We start from the raw sequence: 20,461 nt of genomic DNA on the forward strand, positions 1-20,461 counted from the left end.
AATCTACATTGCTGCGGTTTAACACAATGCCTGTTCCCTGCAGTCAAGGAGAAAATGAAAAAAAGGTTAAGGTTGCTGCACCCATGCATCTTAGTTTAGTACAGCAAGACATCTTGATCAGTATCCAGCTCTGCCTCTTCTTAAGAGACCATCCAAAATCTATTTAGTAAAGGCTCTAAGAACATTTGAGCTGTCATCCTCAATTCTTAGAAAGAAGAACTACTCCAGGAAAACTCTGTTCCAGTGTGGAGGTGAAAAATGAGCTGCCTGTGAATGCCATCCAGAAAAGGAGAGAACACAGCTGTCTAGACCAGGTAAGCTGCTAATGCCAGCGGGAAGAATCAAAGCAGAACGGAAAATAGACTTCATACCAAATAACTTCTGCTATACGTGACTCCCAAATCTGAACAGCCCTCATATGAACTGGGAAAAAACCTAATTTCTATTTGTCAGATGAGGAAGTGCATAGCAGGAGGTCAAGCTTCAGACATTGTTTTTCCACAAGACACACTGTCCTTAAAAGAAAAGGGAACCCTACTGATCAATTTGGTCTGCCCTCTGACAGACTAGCGATGTGCAACTCTTTTGTGCACAGGTGCTATGTGAAAAGTTTGGCCTTCCTTTGGCAGCTTTCCTTGCTATTCCTACTGTGTGAAAGCTATCTTGGAGGGATGTAGAATAAAGCTGTTGGCAATAAAGCCTGTATTTAAATTGAAGCATAGCAAGAACCACATGGTAAAGTACAGAACAATGGCAAATAAATCATGTATCACTGCTGTTTTCTGGAGCAAAGCATTATTGTTAATATAATAAAAGCATATGGTTACTCTGATAGAATACACAGACTGGAAAGCAAAAAAGCCATTTGTGTGGTGTCAGCCATAACAGTCTTTTACAGTTATTTGCTCAATTGTAAGTTTGCTCCAGGTTTAATGGTAGGCACCTTATTTTTGCTGGTTTCTCCTCTGCTGTCAGCAACGGCGTAAGAGTCAGCTTCTTGTTGTTGAAAAGTTCAGGGAGGAATGCTATGCTAATTGTTCCAAGCTAGATAAATTTATGAGAAATTTATTCTTCTCCAAAAAACAGTGAAAGTTTCAGCTTGAATGGAGGTATATAGCTATAGTCATAACGAATGATCTGCGACTATATTTGCAATATGGTTTGTGAGAAGCATCTGGCTTCACCCTAGTCTAGAGCTGTTTCTCCAGAAAATATCCCTTGAATTATGAACCCTGAAAACATCAAAACTCTGGATGTGATGAAATGCTAGTGATCCTACTTTTAAACTAGGTTTCTTTAGGGGTAAGTATACAGGAAGTTGAGCATCCTGCACCATGTTTCTTTTTGCTTTCCTTGTCATTTGTACCCATTGACTAAAATGTTATCATTCAGACATGAAATGTACATAATTAAATGCAAATACCACAGTAAAAGAGAAACTTTGTCCTATTGAATTGTTGATTTTCTCCAAAATCTTTCCAGTTTATCTTACAAGATAAAACCTGTAGTAAGATGCATTAAAATGAAATCACTAGTCATTCATTGAATACACATTTTTTTTTTGGATGCAGACCGTTGTGTTTATAAAACAAGTCTGTGTTTGCCTTTTTCACCTCTAAAAGCACTTCACTAAATTTGTGCCTAAGTTTCCTCATTGTTCTTGGCAATTACTTTTCCACTCTATCATTTACATTTAATATCCCTCTTAAGAATTAACACAGATTTCAAGTCTATCAGGTATCATTGTATCTTGACCTGCTTGTAGAAGCTTTAGACTTTAAACTGGTAAGTGATGTATCCACCTTGAAACTTCTGAGCTGGAGATCTTTTAGAAAAATTATCTAGCCTTTATTTAAAGACTGCAGATGATATAAAATTCAATGCTCCATTAGAAAAGCTATTTCAATGGCTAGCTACTCTGTGTTAAAAAGGAATGCCTCAATATTAGTCTGAATTTGTCTTATATAAGCCTCCAGCCACTGCATACTGTGAAATATCTTCCTGTTAAATATGTCTGTACTTTAAGAAGTTTATTCCACACTTACCTACAGAAAGTAATGCAATCACCTTATTTTTCTCTTGAATAAACTCCAGATGCAGACATCATCATCAAAAAAATCATTTCACAAGTGCCATGCAGAGAAAGGCAGTAGGAAATCACAGTACCTACACTTGCACCTCCCAATCCTTATGCTCTGCTTACACATAAGAAATTCACCATAACACTCCCAAAAATCGCACTTACCAGAAAGCATTTTCAACTTATTCTCCTTCAGCTGGTTGTCTTAGTACCTTTTTCTTAGTCACTGCTTTTTAAAAGTTGCCCTCCAGTTTGTGTAGCTTATTGACTTTATTTTTAACTGCACAGACTTTGCAGAGAACATAGATATTGATAAGAAACTTTTCATTGTTCAATACTGTAGTGGGTTGACCTTGGCTGGCTGTCACCCAGCCCAGTCGTGCCCACCCCGCCACTTTGTCTCTTCTCCTGCTCCAAAGGACAAGGGAACAATAGAAGCTGAAAAGCTCATGGGCTGAGTGAGGAAGATCTCTCACCAATTACTGTCACTCTGGCAAAAGAGATTAAAACTAAGGAAGAATAATTTAATTTCTAGTTAAAAACAGAGTAGGATAGTGAGAAACAAAACCAAAAATAAATACATCTCACCACTCCCACTTCTTTCCAGGCTCAGATTCTCCTGACTCCTGTACCTCTGTGCCCTGCACCCTTGAGTGGGGGAGGGGGGATGGGGAAGGGGTTTGCTTCAGGTGTGCTCACCCTGCACCCTTGAGTGGGGGAGGGGGATGGGGAAGGGGTTTGCTTCAGGTGTGCTGATCCTTCCTCCTCATGCTCTTCCCCTGCTCCATTGTAGGGTCTCTCCCATGGGATAAAATCCTTCATAAACTTCTTCCGCAAGGGTCTTTCCCATGGGTTGTAACTCTTCCAGAGCTGCTCCAGTGTGGGTTCCCTACAGACTGCAGCTTCCTTCAGTTTTTATCTATTCTGCCTACACTTGGACCATCTGCCCCCCAGACATTCCCCCCTCACCTCTGTGAAACACATATTTAAAAATTATCATTAAAATATACATTCATCACACAATCTAGACAAACTTCACATACATTGATTAAGAGAATTGTCCACCAAAGTTGAACTGATATCATGACTGCACTGACATCGGTGGACAACACATGCACACCACACCCTTTGCCCCTACACCACATTGCAACTACAGAACATTCCTCACAAGTATACCACTTTCTGGTAATATTCAGATCAAGATTTTTCCATTACCTCTCTTGGTTACTGTCCTTTTCTCAAATTCCTCCAGAGCCTGTGTGTGGCACCAGAAAAGACCCTGTTGGGTTAAGCTGGTCTGATCGCACAGCAGCCACCCCAGCAGCTCCCCTGCTGCCACACCCTGCCAAATAAATTGAATATAAATACCCTGTCTCTTTGTGTGTCATCAACAAATTTAATGAAGAACAATTTCATGTTTTCTTTCAGTAAACATACTAGAAATCATTAACCACACACATATTAACTAGATTCCTTTGTATTCTTCATTCTCATTCTTTAAATGTCCTCTCAGCTTAAAGACAAATGTATATTGTATTCATGTCTGCTCTTTTTCCATAGATAACTAATAACTGTATTTACAACTTCCAAATCATGCATCAGTTTTGTGACAAGGAGCAGCTAATCATCTTTCTGAAACTTCAATACCTCTTGTCTTAAAACTTTGATAGTGTTCCTTCAGACAGTTTTCGTACAACAAAATAACGTTTGATACAGATGATTTAACTTACTGTGGATAACAAAGAACAGTATTGAAATTTGTTCTAAAGCGTAGCCACATAGTCTAACTGGGGGACTCATTAATTATTTGAAACTGTGAAAACCTCCTCTCTGTCACAGTAAGAATGGACAAAACAGCAAAGAAAGTTTTCTTACTTTTTTTCCCCCTCCCCTCCTCTCCTTAGGAAAAGTTCATTTTCACAAAGCTTTTTCAGAAACTCTGCTTGAGGCAGAGGAGGCTGCATAATGTCCATAGTAACCACTCCCTTCTTTTTCAATGAAGGGTTTTAGCAACACAGAATCCTTGTCTGAATGGGTCAAAACCCAGCAGCCGTGGGTTGAAATAATAGGAGTACGGCAGAAAGAAACCAAGAAAAATTTTAATGATCCTGACACCTAAGTTCATATTTTATGAAATATAGTTTGTAGGATTTTGTCCAGGAACCTAGTGTAGCCAAAGGCTACACTAACAGATGTCCATCCTTCCTTTCCCTCATTGTAAGCATCATCTTCTCTTAGCCTGTTACTGTGTCAATGCTCTTATTGCTGTGACAAGCCTATGACCCTATATGTCAGCCTATGAATCATGAAGGATTTGCAATTCCAGTGAAGGGTGTCCTTGACATTTATCTTTTTCAACAAAATGAGACAGTACCATTTTTCTCCATCATGAGTCCTTGTGCCAGCTGACCTGCAGAGAATAGGAGAGAAGTTGTCTCTTAGCATGAAAACATTAGCCAAATCATCAGGCAATGTCCATTTCTCTAATTCTGTTGCTCAATGCCAGCCATGAATATGCATTTAAGGATACAATCATAAAGAACACTTTCATTTCCATTTTGGTTATATGAAATTAGAAAATATTTCTATAGTATGGAGAGTAGCTATCCTCTGTTATCCAGCTTCCATGTCGGATTAGGGAATTTTTCCTATTTAAGAATATCTTTTCAAATAGCTGCATGTTCCATACATTTCAGTTTTCAAAGGAAACACAAGTTCACTGTTATTGCCATCAACACGAGTTTTAAAAGCAACTTTAAAACTGTTGGGGTTGCTTCTATAACAGTAACCAAAGGTAATACTTTGAAATAAAATACTCTATTCAAAAAGAGAATGGTACATTATTATTACAGTAGAAAGAAATATAATACTCACTAATAAGATTTTATGTCTTGAAAATCTCTTCCTCGCATGCATGCTTACTGTAAATGTGGATCAGAATAACTCCATGCTGTGTTCTTAAAGGGTTTTTTAAGAAAATGAAGGTGACATGGTATTTTAATTTCAGAAGTGTTGATTTTCCTTATTTCTGATACATATACTATTACCTGAAAATTACTCTGGAACAAGAAATAGCACCATTTATTGTAGAGATACTTAATATAGGCAGTAAATTTAAGGCAACACTATGAATATAAATTTATTAGCAAGTTTAGATCTTTAAAAAAAAAAAGTATAAATATCTGAGACATACTCTGGCAGCCTCATTTCAACAGACTCACAGTGACATTTCTTATTTTTCATTGATTTCCAACTGAAGTTGGGAGAGAGCTTTAGTGAAAAGGAAGAGCATTTAAGCACAGATACCAGATTACCTTTAAGTCTGTGATGAGTTAAATGTCTATCCCTTCTCTACAGGAACCAGATATGCAATCTGCAGAGCTCACCATGAGTACAGAAAAAGAACAGGTTCCTATCTCAAGTAACCTATAACAGTACATAAAATAAAGATGTACTTGATTCTGACTACTTGCTCGGAACATTAAATAGCATCTTTCACAGGACTTCAAGAAAGCTGATAGAAACTTGATTTTCTTCACTTATCCTTCCTCTCATTAAACAAAATATTAATTTTGTCCTTTGGTATAAAATTACATACAAAAAAAATCATCTTTTGTGTGAACAAGCTCCTGTGTCCAGTTGTAGCCACTTGTCAGACAAAAGAGTCAAAGATATCAGGCCTGCTACTACCACGTGTCAGGGAAGAAGGAATATTATCTTAGCTTATTTCAGGGTATGTATTTGCCAAAGTAATGTCAGTAAAATTAAGAAAAAAAAAAAAGAGATCTCTGTTTTTAGTGTGTTTTCAACTTCTGTGTTGAGAAATTGTAAGAAAAAAAACAAACTTAACTGTGCTGCAAATAAAAAGTGGAAACATCATTTTTCCCTATGGAAAGCAATGGTTTCCAATTTTGATTTGTATATTTAAAATGAAGGCCAAGTCTCTTCCATTGAGGTAGGTTTTAGAAATGAACAGACTGAAGCCTTGCAGCTTTTTGTGCCATATTACTTTTGCACTCTGAATTAAATTCTATTCTATTTACTTTGAGTTTTATATTTCAGTCAGCAATATTAATTTTTACTTTTCTGTTCTTTTCAATTTTTAGGTATTCAGGTTTTTGTTCATAATAATATTTCCAACCACTTTACTTTTAATTATGTTTCCAGTTTTAACTGCACATCATTTCACTTAGGTCAACTTTCTTATACATTCTGGATTTCTTTGAAGGGCCTTTAGTTCTGAAATAAATCTGCTTCTTTTTATTTCTTTCTTCCCTTGTAAATTCTGCTCAATTTATTCTAGCCAGTCTGGTCCTGATTTATGTTTCATTTATTTACATTTCATTATTTTCACCTTTTAAACTTTTTTCGCCCTGTGATTTCTCATTTTCTGATTCTTTTCAACTGCTTGCAAGTACCTCCCCCACACCTATTAAAAAGCCTTGGTTTTTATTGTTTTAGCTTTTTTCCCCCATGCTGAAAGAAGTCTTCCTTCAAATATTTTTCTTTTTTTTTTTTTTAAACATACTTTGGTTTATTTTCACCTTCTTTGCCCAGTCCTTGTAAAACCAGTTGAAAACTGATGCTCTTTAAAACATGGCTTGTGATTTTCCTATTATGTTCAGCACCTAAGATAGCTAGATTTTCTGTAACTAACACTTTGAAATGATTTAAGGTTTTATTGACATCTCATTTTACAAAAAGAGAAAAGAGAGGGTGGGAACACATCAGTCGCAGACTGGTATGTTTCCTCTCACATTTAACTATGTCAAAAATGAAAAAGGAAATGAAGATCTGTTTTGCTCTGTAGTAAGACTGGCCCCAACGTGGAAAGAGAAAAAAGGCCCTTTTATAAAGGGAGATGTCTGATAAAAATCATGGTGGAATATTGAAAATAACATTAAAGGCAACATTTTGGCTCTAGTACTCTTTTTTCCAAGCTGTTAAAAATGAGACAAAAATGTAACCTTGTTCTCTGTTACATTTTGCATTTTTTGGAAAAGTCCTCTTGATTGAGACAAAAGTCTTATCTCATATTTCTGTTTTGCAAATCTATTTTCTATTTCAAAACTGAATTTTATTAACTATTTCTGAAGTATAATAAGCTTTTGTTCTGTACATAATACAGTACTATATTTCTTTTACATTTCAGTTTCACACCATTTGAAAAGGGTACAGCTTTTAAAACTGAACCTGGAAATGCAATGGTGAATACACATTGATGGGACAGAGTAAAATGTTCAAATTCCAATTTATTTTACAGTACACAAAAGTGATCCCTGGGTTTTTGTTCAGATTATATTTACACAATGACATCTGGAGTATTCAATGACTTTCACAGGAAATTCCTGTTCTCCTCTATATTCTGTTTGTTTTAGCTTGTCTTGTACTGTCAGAATCTGTCTCTCTCTGATGTAAAACAGGTGAATTATTTAAGCATTTTGATCTTTAATCTTTATTAGCATGACATGGTTGATGCACAGGTGTTCCCAAAGCTACAGTATACATCAAAGTTATATTGCTTGGGTATGGAAACATGATTTATCCAGCCTTCATGCCATGAGGCAGAAGGGTAAATGTATGTTGATGACAAATCATTACATGAAATCCTATCTTTTGCAGCCTTCTGTAATAATGTACATTGCTTTATACAGGATGACTCCCAAATTGATTCCACATTAATTGCCTTCCCAATTCACAACACAAAGCAGAGATAAAATCTGACTCATTATCATAATTTGACCAGAAGTACCTGTCCAGACCACACAGTGAAATGTTTCTCAGGGTCAAAACAGGAAAGGGTATTTTTTTGGTAGGATTTAATATTTGTACTTTCATAAACTGAGTTACTGTTGGCCTTTAAATGTTTATTTAAGAAAGAAATAAATTAAATCATTACTTCTTTTATAGCTGCAAAGTACAGGCTTTAGCCAATACAAGCTTCTTCTATGGACTTCAGATAATTACATAATCTAAACCCTCAGAAATCTCTTTGTTTTCTAAGGCAAAATATTTACTTATAGTATTTACTTTAAAACAAAATAAAACATGAAATTGGTGGTTATGTGCTCTAAAAATTTCAATATAATAACTTGCATTTTTTCCCCCTACTTTTTAAAACCATATTTTCCCTGAAGTGTTTCAGCTGCAGAGAAATAAGGAGAAAGGTTCAAAAGCACTTTAAAAATTCAGAATAGAATTGCAGAACATGAAACCTTATTATCCTGGCCACCACTGTCATCAAATCCTTTAAAAACGATGTTTGATGGCAGAAAGATGAGTAAGTGGTTGCTCATTTGGGTGGACAGCCGAAATCACACAGTATTTGGTTTATTATTGGTGCTAAGAAATATTTTCTATCAATGTTTATTCAATAGCTGAATTAGTTTTCAATTAAATGAAAAGACCATATGCTTCCCTCAACCTCTTTTGACCAACACAGGACTTTGGCAAGAATTCTGACTCTAGCCAACACATACACAAATTTCTGAATTTTATGGACAAAAATGTCCATGTTTCAGTTTCCTAAAGAAGAAAAATCAGTGTTTGGGGTTTTAGGTTTGACCAAAAAAAAAAAAAAATCCAGATACAGCTACCCAAGAGGTGAAATCACTAGTGCCATGAAATAACCAGTAATGAAATTACACCCTATAGACTGACATTGGAACTTGTTCAATTTCTCAGTTGTTTTAGCTGAAATTCTGAGACTTGCACATTTTTATTACTGATTCACACTATTTAATAAACATTTGCATTTTATTGACCTGCCGAAATTTGGTTCCTATACCATTATTAACAATTATGTAAAATTTACATTATTCTGCTGATATATGTAAGTTCTATATTAAGAGAATAAATCATCACATGTGCAATTAGTTTCCTTTAGTATTGTCAGACTTACAGAAATTTCATAAGGGTAAGCCTACTTCAAGGATAAGGACTTGCACAGGTCTGAGTTCACAGGCCAACAAATGCTAAATAAATGAAACTATATTTGTTTTCACACTAAGAGATATATTTCACGAGGTTATTTAATAACCAATCTTTGTAAAACATGCAATATAATAAAAAATATGAGTTAATCACTTTGCCCCCATATTTCATCTGACGGAATGTGTGCAATTACATGGATTACACAGAGGAATGATATTTTCACTCCTGAGGGTATCCATATGAGGTTAGGGTGTAAAATAGTACTAAGCTCGCTCTTCTGTGGCTTTGGTTACTTCTCATTCACGTACTTTTCAGAAGTAGCTCTGTACTAAACAGAAAATATAAACCATAACAGCTATGTAAACAACTGTTCCACTGTCCACATCTTCAAATATAAAGGCTTCTTCAAGATGACTAGGGACAGAAGATGTCAAGGAAGAAGCAATGGTTAAAAAATTAAATGTCTATAATTGATCAGACTAAAAGTTCTACCTGAAACTACTCATTTGCTTAACGCTGTCTTAAGGTAATAAAAACCACATAATAAAACATGTAAATTCAATATATTACATAAGAACTCATCTTGAAAACTCTTTGCCTTATGTTTCTATATGTTGCATAGCCACAAATGTACAACCAGATGGACAGAAAGATAAACAGAAGCATAAACCAGAGACTCTCAGTGAAGGAATAATGTAACATCTCAGCAAGAGAGAGTTCAATGGAAAAGTAAAAATATTAAAGAAGAAAAAAATCTGGATAACATGAAAACTGGAGTTTGAATTTTAGTAAGGGTTCCAGCAGAGATGGAATGTATTACATTCCTGCAGAACAGCATTGCCTGTTCTTTTGCTGGTTGCTCCAGATTTCACTTACACTAAAAAATTGGAAAAAATAAGTTTTTGCTCAAGGGCAGATTTCTGAGTGACAAAGTGATACAGGAAGTGCTGTTAATTTTCTTCTCTGAACAGCATCCCATTGTGCCAGAGATGCAGTATTAGAGTTTCATATAAAAATGGAAAAACACTATTTTGTTTTTCATAGGAACTTTTGTTTTTTGCTGTTCATTGGTGATGTAACATTTATTAAAGAGGGCAAAAATATCCGCTTTGTTCTAAGGAAAGCGTAGATGGTTTCTCTGCATTATTTATTAAACGAATTTACTAATTTAGAGGCATGTTCTTAAACACCTCAAGATGCAAGTCACCATGAAAACATTCAGCAGGGTTCTAACTTCACTGGTTTCAAGGAGGTAAAACATCAATGCTACAAGAGCATTCTCTTTGAACAGCTCTCTAAAAGCTGACTTCAAACCACTGTACCTGACCATTCATCACATTGTGTATGAAGGACATACTACAGGGTACACAGGGCACCCCATTTATGCTAATGAAACTTTGTGTCAGGATTATCCCACAGATCACCCTTACCAGCCTAGTTTCTAGCTAGACAAGTAATTCCCCAGTATCAAACCATCTATGTTTGATGTGCTGCAACAAGGTCAACAGTAAAGAAAGAAGGGGCTTTCAAAGTAACTACTTTGTAGAAGTTTGTTTGGTAGGAATGTGAGTTGAAAAGGTGCTTAGCTGTATGTGACTAGGAGAGCAAGGTATTAATGTGTTGGTGGATAGAGCATGCATGACATCACAGCTCTAGCATCAGATGTCTTGGCAAGTTTATGAAAAGATTGTGCAACATCTGGATTGGATAAGAGCTATTTACTCATAGGAGTAATACCACACATGGATTAAAAAAGTGAGACACAAGAGTGCTGTTGCAGAGAGTGCAAGAGCACACCATAATAAACACTTTGTGGACTGGCTTTTTACAACAAACTTCTTAAATCCAAGCAGATGAAACATCTTACACAGTTATCTGTGGGGCTACCTTGGATTCCCTTCAAAATCAGCCTAAAAGACTTATTTATGAGTAATGATCTATTGGAAGCTTAGTGGAGAGGTAACACAGGAACATCACAGCTGGACTTCAACTGACGGAGTCAGAAAGTACCATCTGTACCAATCATAGCAAACAGGTCTATAATAGTCACTGGATTTGTCTTTGACCCCTGGTCTTGCCCCTTCTCACTCAGCTGATTTAAGCAAACTTTAACTGTTTTTTCAAATACATACACAGTTTTGTGTACAAGAGAAAAACATGTTATTCAGACTTTTTGCAAAGCAGCCTCATTTCAACTGCTCTGTTTGAGTTAGCACCATTATTGTGTCACATTTTTTCTACCGGTATAAACTGAGAGTGCTCAAAAGAAGATTTATACTGAAACTTGAGATTTTACAGCCTTACTTTTAGCTTTACCTATAGTTTAGTTACCTAGTCATAACATGCCACTTCCATATAAATGTCAAAGTCATTCACACAGACCACTGAAGTTTGCATTACTCTGATTCATCCTGAGCTCCCCTCACTTCTAGTTAATAAAAAAAAAAAATAAAACCAGCAACCCACCTCAAAAGGAGGCAAAGATAAAAACCCCCTCATGAGAAAAGGTGAAGAAAAAGAACCCCAACAACTTCCTCACCACCACCACCCCTAAAACAACCCCAACAATTTCCTCACCACCACCCCTAAAACAACCCCAAAAATTTAACTAAGCTTCATTACCTAGTTAATAGCCACCTGCTTTTGGGATCTTCATGTATATATACATGGGACTATCCCTGCAAGGACCAATCAAGCTGGCCTCTTTGATTACAATTTCCAGCAGCTGTACAGGGCATAGCCTCTGAATCACCTGGTGCTGATTCACAGTGATTCATCACATCAGACAAAAGTAATAGTAACACAAAAAGAATTTATTTAGGAAGAGGAGTCTCTAGATACAACATCAGTAGCAAAAGATTACAAGTGAAATAAATATGAAATGCAGGGCTTTTTAAAATGGGACAGCCAGATGCCTCTGCAGTATTTGTGAAATAGCCTCCCTGAGACACTTCAGGAAATGTCACCTGCCTAAAGATCTCCATCAATTCTGAAGACAAAACTTGCTAGAAGCTGAAAGATTTTTGGGATTGATGACTGGGCATCCTCTTCTAAGTTCTCCATAATCTTTTTTCATCCTTAACCTGGTTGCATGTCTAATATATGTATGTTTGAAGATTTACATCTTTATCTCTAGATTACTTTCTAGATTTTGATCATGGATGTAAATTCAGATTCCTTTGATGGCTCAGCTCACTTGAAAAAATGGTTATATTTTAACCAGCTGTAGAGTCTATATAACTGCACGTATTCTTTTCATTTTTCTGAGAGGGGTTTGTTTGGTTTTTGGTTTTTATTAATTGTTGACTGACTACTTCCTGCCAAGCCTGAGTGGTTTAATTATACCTCTAAGCCTTGTTAGAGCTGCTATTAACATATATTAAATATTTTATGTAAATCATTTACATAAGAAGCATTTAGCCAAAGTTCTGATTATCTGGTTTTGACTTTTTTCTGTAAAAGCTTTACTACAGAAGCTTTTAATGTTATTACCAAATGTGGTAATCATGCACTTTGTTCAGGCTACCTCACTGAACCTGCATCTCTAGGATTTGCTTTCTATTTAACCTCATGATATTCAACAAGGCCAAGTGCAAGGTCCTGTCCCTGGGCTAGGGCAATCCCCAATACTATTAGAGTCTGGGGAATGAAATGATTGACAGAAGTCCTGCAGGGAAGGACTTAGGAACACTGGTGGACAAAAAACTGGACATGAGCTAGCAATGTGTTTGCAGTCCAGAAAGCCAGAAAGTCCAGAAAGTATGCTGGGCTGCAGATAAAGAGCAGACTGATGGAGGTGATTCTGTCCCTCTGCTGCTCTCTTTTGAGACCCTACCTGGAGTGCTGCATCCAGCTCTGGGGCCTCCAAAAGGACACAGTCCTGTTAGAGCAGGTCAGAGGAGCACTTCCCCTTTGAAGAAAGGCTGAGAGCATGGAGGCCGTTCAGCCTGGAGAAGAGACGCTTCTGGGAAGACCTTATTGTGGCCTTTTACTGCATAAAAGGGGCTCAGAAGAACGCTGGAGAAAGACTTTTTACCAAGGCATGTAGTGACAGGACAAGAGGCAATGGTTTAAACTGAAGAAGGGTAGATTTAAGTTAGATATAAAGAAAGAAGAGCATGCTGTTATCTATCACATATTCTCTGGGAAGTTTACAGCAATTAATGTTCCTAGTTCTGAGTTTCCACATTTTCAGAAGATGGTGTTTATGGCAACACAAGTCTGTAGTTTCTTATTTACTTTTGCCGCTGATCCAAGAAATGGAAGTAGTTAAGTCCTGTTTTTCTTACAATTGTTTCTGGCAATGTCTTAATGCATCATTTGCTTTCTACAAACAACTGATGATAATGCCTTCACGAGTAGTAAAAAATATTTTCCAGAACAAGAATACATTGTTGTGCAGTGAGATGGGATTTATTACCATTCTGTATATAGTAAGCAACTACTTTCTTTGAATGAATAGACTAAGGAAAAAAGTGCCATGGTTCTCAGCAGTGATAAATTTTTTATTAGCAGATTTTCTGTGGAGATTGTGGGTGGTAGAGAGAATGACACTAATGTAACTGAGGAAGTACTAAAGGTACTTTATGTAGTTATCGAGTACTATTTCTTTATTTTCTCTGCACATAGTGGAAGGCCTATAGAGAGGAAGCAGAGAAATAAAGATAAAGAAATGTGAGATCAGACATGCTTATAAATGATTCTGTACATTAATAGGAAAGCTTATAATTCAAGCAACCTGTAGTGGAGGGAAGAGAACATCCTGAGTAAACATAAGTACATATTTATATATAGATAAACAGTTACGAATACAAAAACTAAGGTATCCTTAAAAGTTGCCATCCAGCTTCAAGGCAAATGCTTTGTATGCAATTCTACAATTGAAGATTTAGGTCCAAAAAGTGATGGGGCAAAACTTATGAAAGATAAACCAATCAAAGGTTTATTAAACCGAAACTAGTGCATCTTGCTAAAAGAAACCATGAGCTACAAATCACCATAGGCTAAGACATTATCAGAAAAATGTCAGTATTTCCTTTTATTGTCTTTTTAAGCCTGACTTGCCCAGAAGAGGTCATTGCAAGATGTTGAATGAAACACAGATGTCGTTTTTACCATTTTGCATATCTCTGTGTTGTAATTTTGAAGTCAAATATAATACAGATCAACACAGAATCCTTAGTTCCCAAGACCAATAGAAGTCACATAGTCTTTTTTTAACTCTTTCCAAATTCTTTTAAAAATAAATTCTGGGAAGAAGGTTAGAATGGTGATGAAGCAGGTTGAAAAGAATTTGGTTGCAATCTGTACGAATGGGAACTGTTATATTTGATGTCCCAATAAAGAGCTCGCCTTTCTAAGCGTATATTACAATATACAGACACATATGTTAGTGCTCCATATAAACTGGAGGCTCTTCATTATCTAAATAAATCTTTGTAAAGGAGGCATTTACACCATGATATACTGGTCTTTAATGCTTGCTCATGCACATCCAGATCACCTCCTGACCACTTCCAGAGACAGTGACTGCACCATCTCCCTCTGCAACTTATACTAATGCCTGAAATTTTTTTCAGTAAAAAAGTTTTTTGCTAATATCTAATCTGGACTTCTGGTAATTTAAGGCCATTTCCTTTCATCCTTTTGCTTGAGGCATGGCAGAAGAGATGGACCCCCACCTGGAGACAACCTCCTTTCAGGTATTTGTAGAGAGCAGTAAGTTGTCTCCTGAGACTTCTCTTCTCCAGGCTAAACAACCCCAGCTGCTCCTCACAAGATCTGTGCTCCAGATCTTCACCAGCTTTGTTGCCCTTCTCTAGAAATACTTCAGCACTTCAATGTCTTTTCTGAAGTGAGTGGCCCAAGACTGAACACAGGATTTGAGGTGTGACTTCACCGGGTACAGGGTGACAGTTGCTTCCCTGGTTCTGCTGGCCACACTATTCCTGATACAGGCCAGGATGGCATTGGCCTTCTTGGCCACCTGGACCCACTGCTGGCTCATGTTCAGCTGCCTGGCAACCAGCTGCCCCAAATCCCTTTCTTCTGAGCAGCTCTCAAGTCACTCATAACCAAGCCTGTAGTACCGCCTGGGGTTGTTGTGACCCCAGTGCAGGACTTGGCACCCATTTTTGATGAACCTCATACAGTTGCCCTCAGCCCATTGATCCAAGCTATCCAGGGCTCTCTGTAGAGCCTTCCTACCCTCCAGCAGATCAACACTCTCTCCTGACACGGTGTCATCTGTAAACTTACTGAGGATGTGCTCAAAGCCCTCCTTCAGATCATCATTACAGATGTTAAATAGGACCAGCCCAATTCTGATCCCTGCAGAAGACTACTGGTGACCAGCCACCAACTGAATTTGGTTTCATTCACTGCCACTCTCTGGACCTGGCCATTCAACCAGTTTTTCACCTAGTGAAGAAAACTTCCATCCGAGCCGTGAGCATCCAGTTTCTCCAGCAGGATGCTGTGGGAGACAGTGGCAAAGACCTTACTGAAGTCTAGACAGACATCCACTGCCTTTCCCTCATCCTAAGTGAAGAGCATTTCTCTGCATAGAGTTAGATAAATCAATTTACTTCAGGGATACACATATATCAGGCAGTTATATTGTAGGCAGAAGTAGGCAGAAATGTTTGAGAAACAGTACAGAATAATCAGTAAATGCAAGCACCTCAAGAAATAGTAGAGCTCATGTATTTGCAGTAGTGCACTTTCCATCTAGAAAGAAATTGTCCTTAAGCAGCGTAATTTTCCACAAAAATAAGACATGTCATCAACAATTAAATTTCAGGAGCTTTATGAAACTGATTATGTCCATTTTTTAAATACTAAGGAAAGATACTTTAGTTTAAGCCACTCCAGGTTGATCATTTTTATGACAGAAGTTTCATACATCCTTGTATTTTGTGGATAAACACATCCATTATTCTTTAGCAGGGGAGTTACTCCATTGACCAGATACTTTAAAACTCCTTTGTTTAATTGTCCTGGGAGCTTTATATAACATCTGTGACAAATGCACCTCCATGATTAGCACAATTGGAACACTTAATGAAAGCTAAACTGTTGTACCTTGGTGTACTTATGCTCAACTTTCAGTAAAGATAATACAAATGTGACATTTCTTGTGACATTTTAAAACTTTTAAGAAAATATGGTTTAAAAGTACAGTGGGAAATACTTAAATTATTTTTAATACTATATGTCAAATGAGAGAGAATGAATTCAAATTTTTAATCCACTGGGCATTTAAAACATTTCAGGATGTGTCCTTATCCTATATTGGGATAAGTGACATTGTATACACAATGAAAAATAAAAATTTTGAAAGGTCAAATTTTCAAAAGTCTTAAAAGGCTTAAAATTATCTAAAAAAACATGGGCATGTTAATGAATGTTAAATCTTATGGACTCATAGAATTTAAATTTTGGAGTTTTATTCCTTGCTTTCTGTGAACTTTCTTTGAACTTTCTTGAACTGTATCTTTCCACACTATATCTTCCACACTACATTGTGTAAACCGATCTCATTCAGAGAGCTAACCATCAGAGAAGTAAAAGGTCAAAATCCAGAAACTATAAAGTAAAAAGAAAATATTAAGTTCTATGATGAAATATTTTATGTTTATTGAGCAGAAAGTCAGAACAATATAGGCCGGAAATGACTAAATGAACATCAGCAAAAAAATAATTTTAGCTTTTCTGACATAATTTTCTCTTTTACAAAACCAAAATGTTCACTAATTAAAAATGTTCAATTAAAATGAGACACATTTCAATCAGAAGAACGGTTCAGTGGGTTTCCAACCAGTTCCAAGCACAGCAACATCTTCCCTTGCACCTGAGAAGTCTTAACTTCTGGAATCAGCTCATGTCTGGAGCACCACTGCTCTGCACAGTCCAGTACTTTTGCCTTGGTGAAGAGTACATATCCAATACCTGAGCTGGCTCACTTAAGGGCTGTTTGCTATCTGTGTGTAGTGTTTCACTATGCTGTGCAGGCCTAGTAAATCTTTGTAATTGATTTGATCCCTTTTCTTTGGGCCCAGCATGAAAACAATGTTTCAAGATCCTTTTGGTTAGTTTTCCAAACGAGAGCTTATGACAAAATTACATTTGCAGAATTAGAGCCTTTAAAATATTTATCTTTTTGGAACATATTCTAATCAAAGCACATTCTACTTTTGTTCCATTTCTGTGCTGAGGTATTTATGATCAAAGCATGAGAGTTCTGGTATAGCTTTTTGAGCTGCAAGACACCTACTGGTAGAAGACAATTGAGCCAAAAATATTCACAAGCTTGCAAAGCCAGCCTCTGATGTCATATGCCCACGTCCTGAACAAAAACTAGAAAGTCAACATAGACTCCTATTGAATTTGATGAGCTTGGAAGTCCAATTGTAACTGAAGTATGTGTTCTGAGTCACATTAAAGGGAGACATGTTTTTACTGCATTTAAGCCAATAAAAATGCTTGCCAGGGTTATTGTTTTCATTTTGGAAAGTAGAGATATTGATATGCATTTGATAAGTAGAAGTTTAGACACCCAGTTTTAATTTAAGTAAAAGATGGATTATAGAATGCCACTCTAATATTTGAAGTAAATGTATTTGACTTATTCTATTGCCAGTTGGCTAAGTCTGTATTGGTTTCTGAATATTCAGTGACAAAAAGAATTAAGGAGAAGGTACTACTGATCGTGTTGGTCTCTTTATATTTTCAGAACATTTTATTGAAATGCTGACAAAACTATCAACCTTGGAATCAAGGGAAGATAATTAAAACTAAGGAGTATTTAATAGAAACTATCAAAAGTATTTCCTTGAGGCACTAATTAGAAAGAAAAAAAAATATTTTTACCATTACCCTTCCTACCATCAATACAGGTCATATCTGTGGGATTTTTATGTTTTATATGACTGACTTGACACAATTTTATAGTTTTAGTATTCCAGCTTATAAACAGATTTATTACTATGAAGTGATTCCCAATGTGTGTCCTAATTTTGTCACAATAAAACCTTTCAAGTTTTACTGTGGGGCATCTGGATGAAAGAAGGCTTTCGACTGATGCTGTGTTTTACAATTTAGTGTAAAAGCAAAAGTCTCTTCATGGGGAAATTCAGTTTTGTTGGGAAAGAAAAATCAAGAATGGTGTTCACCTGAGACAAACTTTAACATCCCTACCTGTCTTTAAAACAAACATCCCCTCTTCCCCTGTAGCCTTGTAAGCATATCTGTTTTCTCTAGATAGTTTTATTTCAATAACATTGGTACTAAAGCTTCAAATTCTTACTATGGGGCAAAAGGTCTTCCAGGATAAAGCAACAGGATAAATATGTTGCAAAAATCAAGCATTGGTCTAGAAAGTCCTACTGTCACAAAGGAGATGAACATTGTCACTTTTGTGTCTAAATTGAAACATCCTTCCTCAAATGAGCATGCACAATTTATCTTCCTGTTATTAGCTAAATATTATGCATGCCTTGCTTCCTTATCCTGTTACCACAAGATATGAATACAGGTTATGCTGTGCTTCAGATTTGCAGGGTTTTATCCCCTGTAGATTTTTCAGTATTCCAGGAAGAAAAATCCTTAGATATACGTATAGTTTTATATGTAGCTGTACATATGGGCTTACAGCACATACAGAATCCCTATATCTCACTTTCTCTTTCTGCTAGGTGGTATAAGATGTCTAAAGCCATGCAAGTCAAATAAGATCCTGGAGTAAACCTGCATATAACATATCCAATTCCTTTATGGAAGCAAAGCCAAGACTGACTCCTATCAGAAGAACATGCTTCACCATAAGGACTGTGTCATAAGATGCTATGTCTCTGCCTCCAGTCAGAGCTCCTTTGAGCCAAGAAGCTCCACAATGGTTTCAGAAAATTATTTGTTTACAAAAATTCTGTATGTCACAGGTCTATCTAGCAATCAAAACTTGCTTTTAGGCTTAAGGGAAAAAAAGCCTTTCAAGGCAGTGATGACTGGAAGCGCATTGTAACAATGCCATTCTTTAGAACAAGAAAATGTAATTAGTGCTATTACTTAATAAAGAATCATATTTTTAATGGGACCTTTAAGGGATGGTCTAGTTTTGCCTCTCAAATCTCTTACAATAGGGTCTAATAGAAAAGCGCAAGTACTAGGGCTTCTTTTGACCTGATTGTTGCAATTCCTGGAGATGTATGACGGCCCATGGCTAGAGACTAGGCTAAGTGTTCTGAAAACAGGGTAAATAGGTTCTCTAGTGCTATAGTGATTGTAATTGGAGTGCATGTTTGCTTGTGTGTGTGTGTGTGTGTGTGTGTGTGTGAAAGGTCTTGGAAGGGGACAAGAGACATTAATCGGATCTAAAAAGACAAGCAGGGACATAGTAAGGAAGTGTTAGCTGGCCTGGCCAATCTCCAAGTATGGGGAGCATGAACTTAGACCGAGCTAATAATTTTCAGATATCTTCTATTCCTAAAAGGGAAGGGTTTTAAAGGGGAATTTTTAAGAAGAAATTGGGATACTTTTATGAATGTTTACAGGAAATTACTCCCAAGAGTAACAAGCAGCAAATATATTTTTAAAAAACCCATCAGTGGTAATGGAAACAAAGTTTAATGACCAGCTGAAAGAAGATACTGACTTACTAAAACTGAGAAAAGAAAGTGGCAAGGATAAAAATCTCAATCTCATTTTAATTACAGAGGCCATCAGAATATGCTAGAGGCCATAAAGAGGGTGAAGACAGGGATTGGATTCAAAAGAATCACGGAATCAATTCGTTTGGAAGCAATCTTTGAGATCATCAAGTCCAGCACCACCTTGTCAATTAGACCATGACACTGAGTGACATATCCAGTCTTTTCTTAAACACCTGCAGGGACAGTGACTCCACCACTTCCCTGGGCAGTCCATTCCAATGACCAATCATCCCATCTGTGAAGAAACTCTTCCTAACATCCAAACTAAACTTCCCCTGGTGCAGCTTTAGACTGTGTCCTCTTGTCCTATTGCTGGTTGCCTGGGAGAAGACTGACCCTCACCTGGCTACAGCCTCCTTTCAGGGAGTTGTACAGAGTGATGGGGTCTCCCCTGAACCTCCTCTTCCCCAGTCTAAACAACCTCATCTCCCTCAGCCGCTCCTCACAGCAATTGTGTTCCAGACCCTTTACCAGCCTTGTTGTCTTTCCCTGGACATTCTTCCTAAATTGAGGAGCCCAGCACTGGGCACAGCACTCAAGGTGTGGCCTCACCAGTGCTGAGTACAGGGAAAGAATCACTTCCCTGGTCCTGCTGGCCACAGAATTTGCCTTCTTGGTCACATGGGCACAGCTGGCTGTCTGCTGCTGTCAGTCAGTACCCCCACGTCCCTTTCTGCCTGGCTGGTGTCCAGCCACTCTGTCCCAGCCTGTAGTGCTGCCTGGGGGTGTTGTGGGCCCA

At 37.1% G+C, this 20,461-nt stretch overlaps 1 long non-coding RNA gene across 1 annotated transcript; it reads right to left on the minus strand.

Annotated features, from left to right (window-relative positions):
• Positions 1 to 4,353: 4,353 nt before the first annotated feature.
• LOC108449054 lies at positions 4,354 to 20,196 on the minus strand. Its single transcript, XR_001865152.1, has 3 exons — positions 19,840 to 20,196; positions 13,345 to 13,350; positions 4,354 to 4,364 (listed from the first exon to the last, which is right to left on the minus strand). It is a non-coding gene; the product is annotated as an uncharacterized LOC108449054 (long non-coding RNA).
• Positions 20,197 to 20,461: the final 265 nt, after the last annotated feature.

Source organism: Corvus brachyrhynchos, unplaced genomic scaffold (assembly GCF_000691975.1).
Source record: "Corvus brachyrhynchos isolate BGI_N302 unplaced genomic scaffold, ASM69197v1 scaffold9, whole genome shotgun sequence".
In the NCBI taxonomy this organism is placed as follows: Eukaryota; Metazoa; Chordata; class Aves; order Passeriformes; family Corvidae; genus Corvus; species Corvus brachyrhynchos.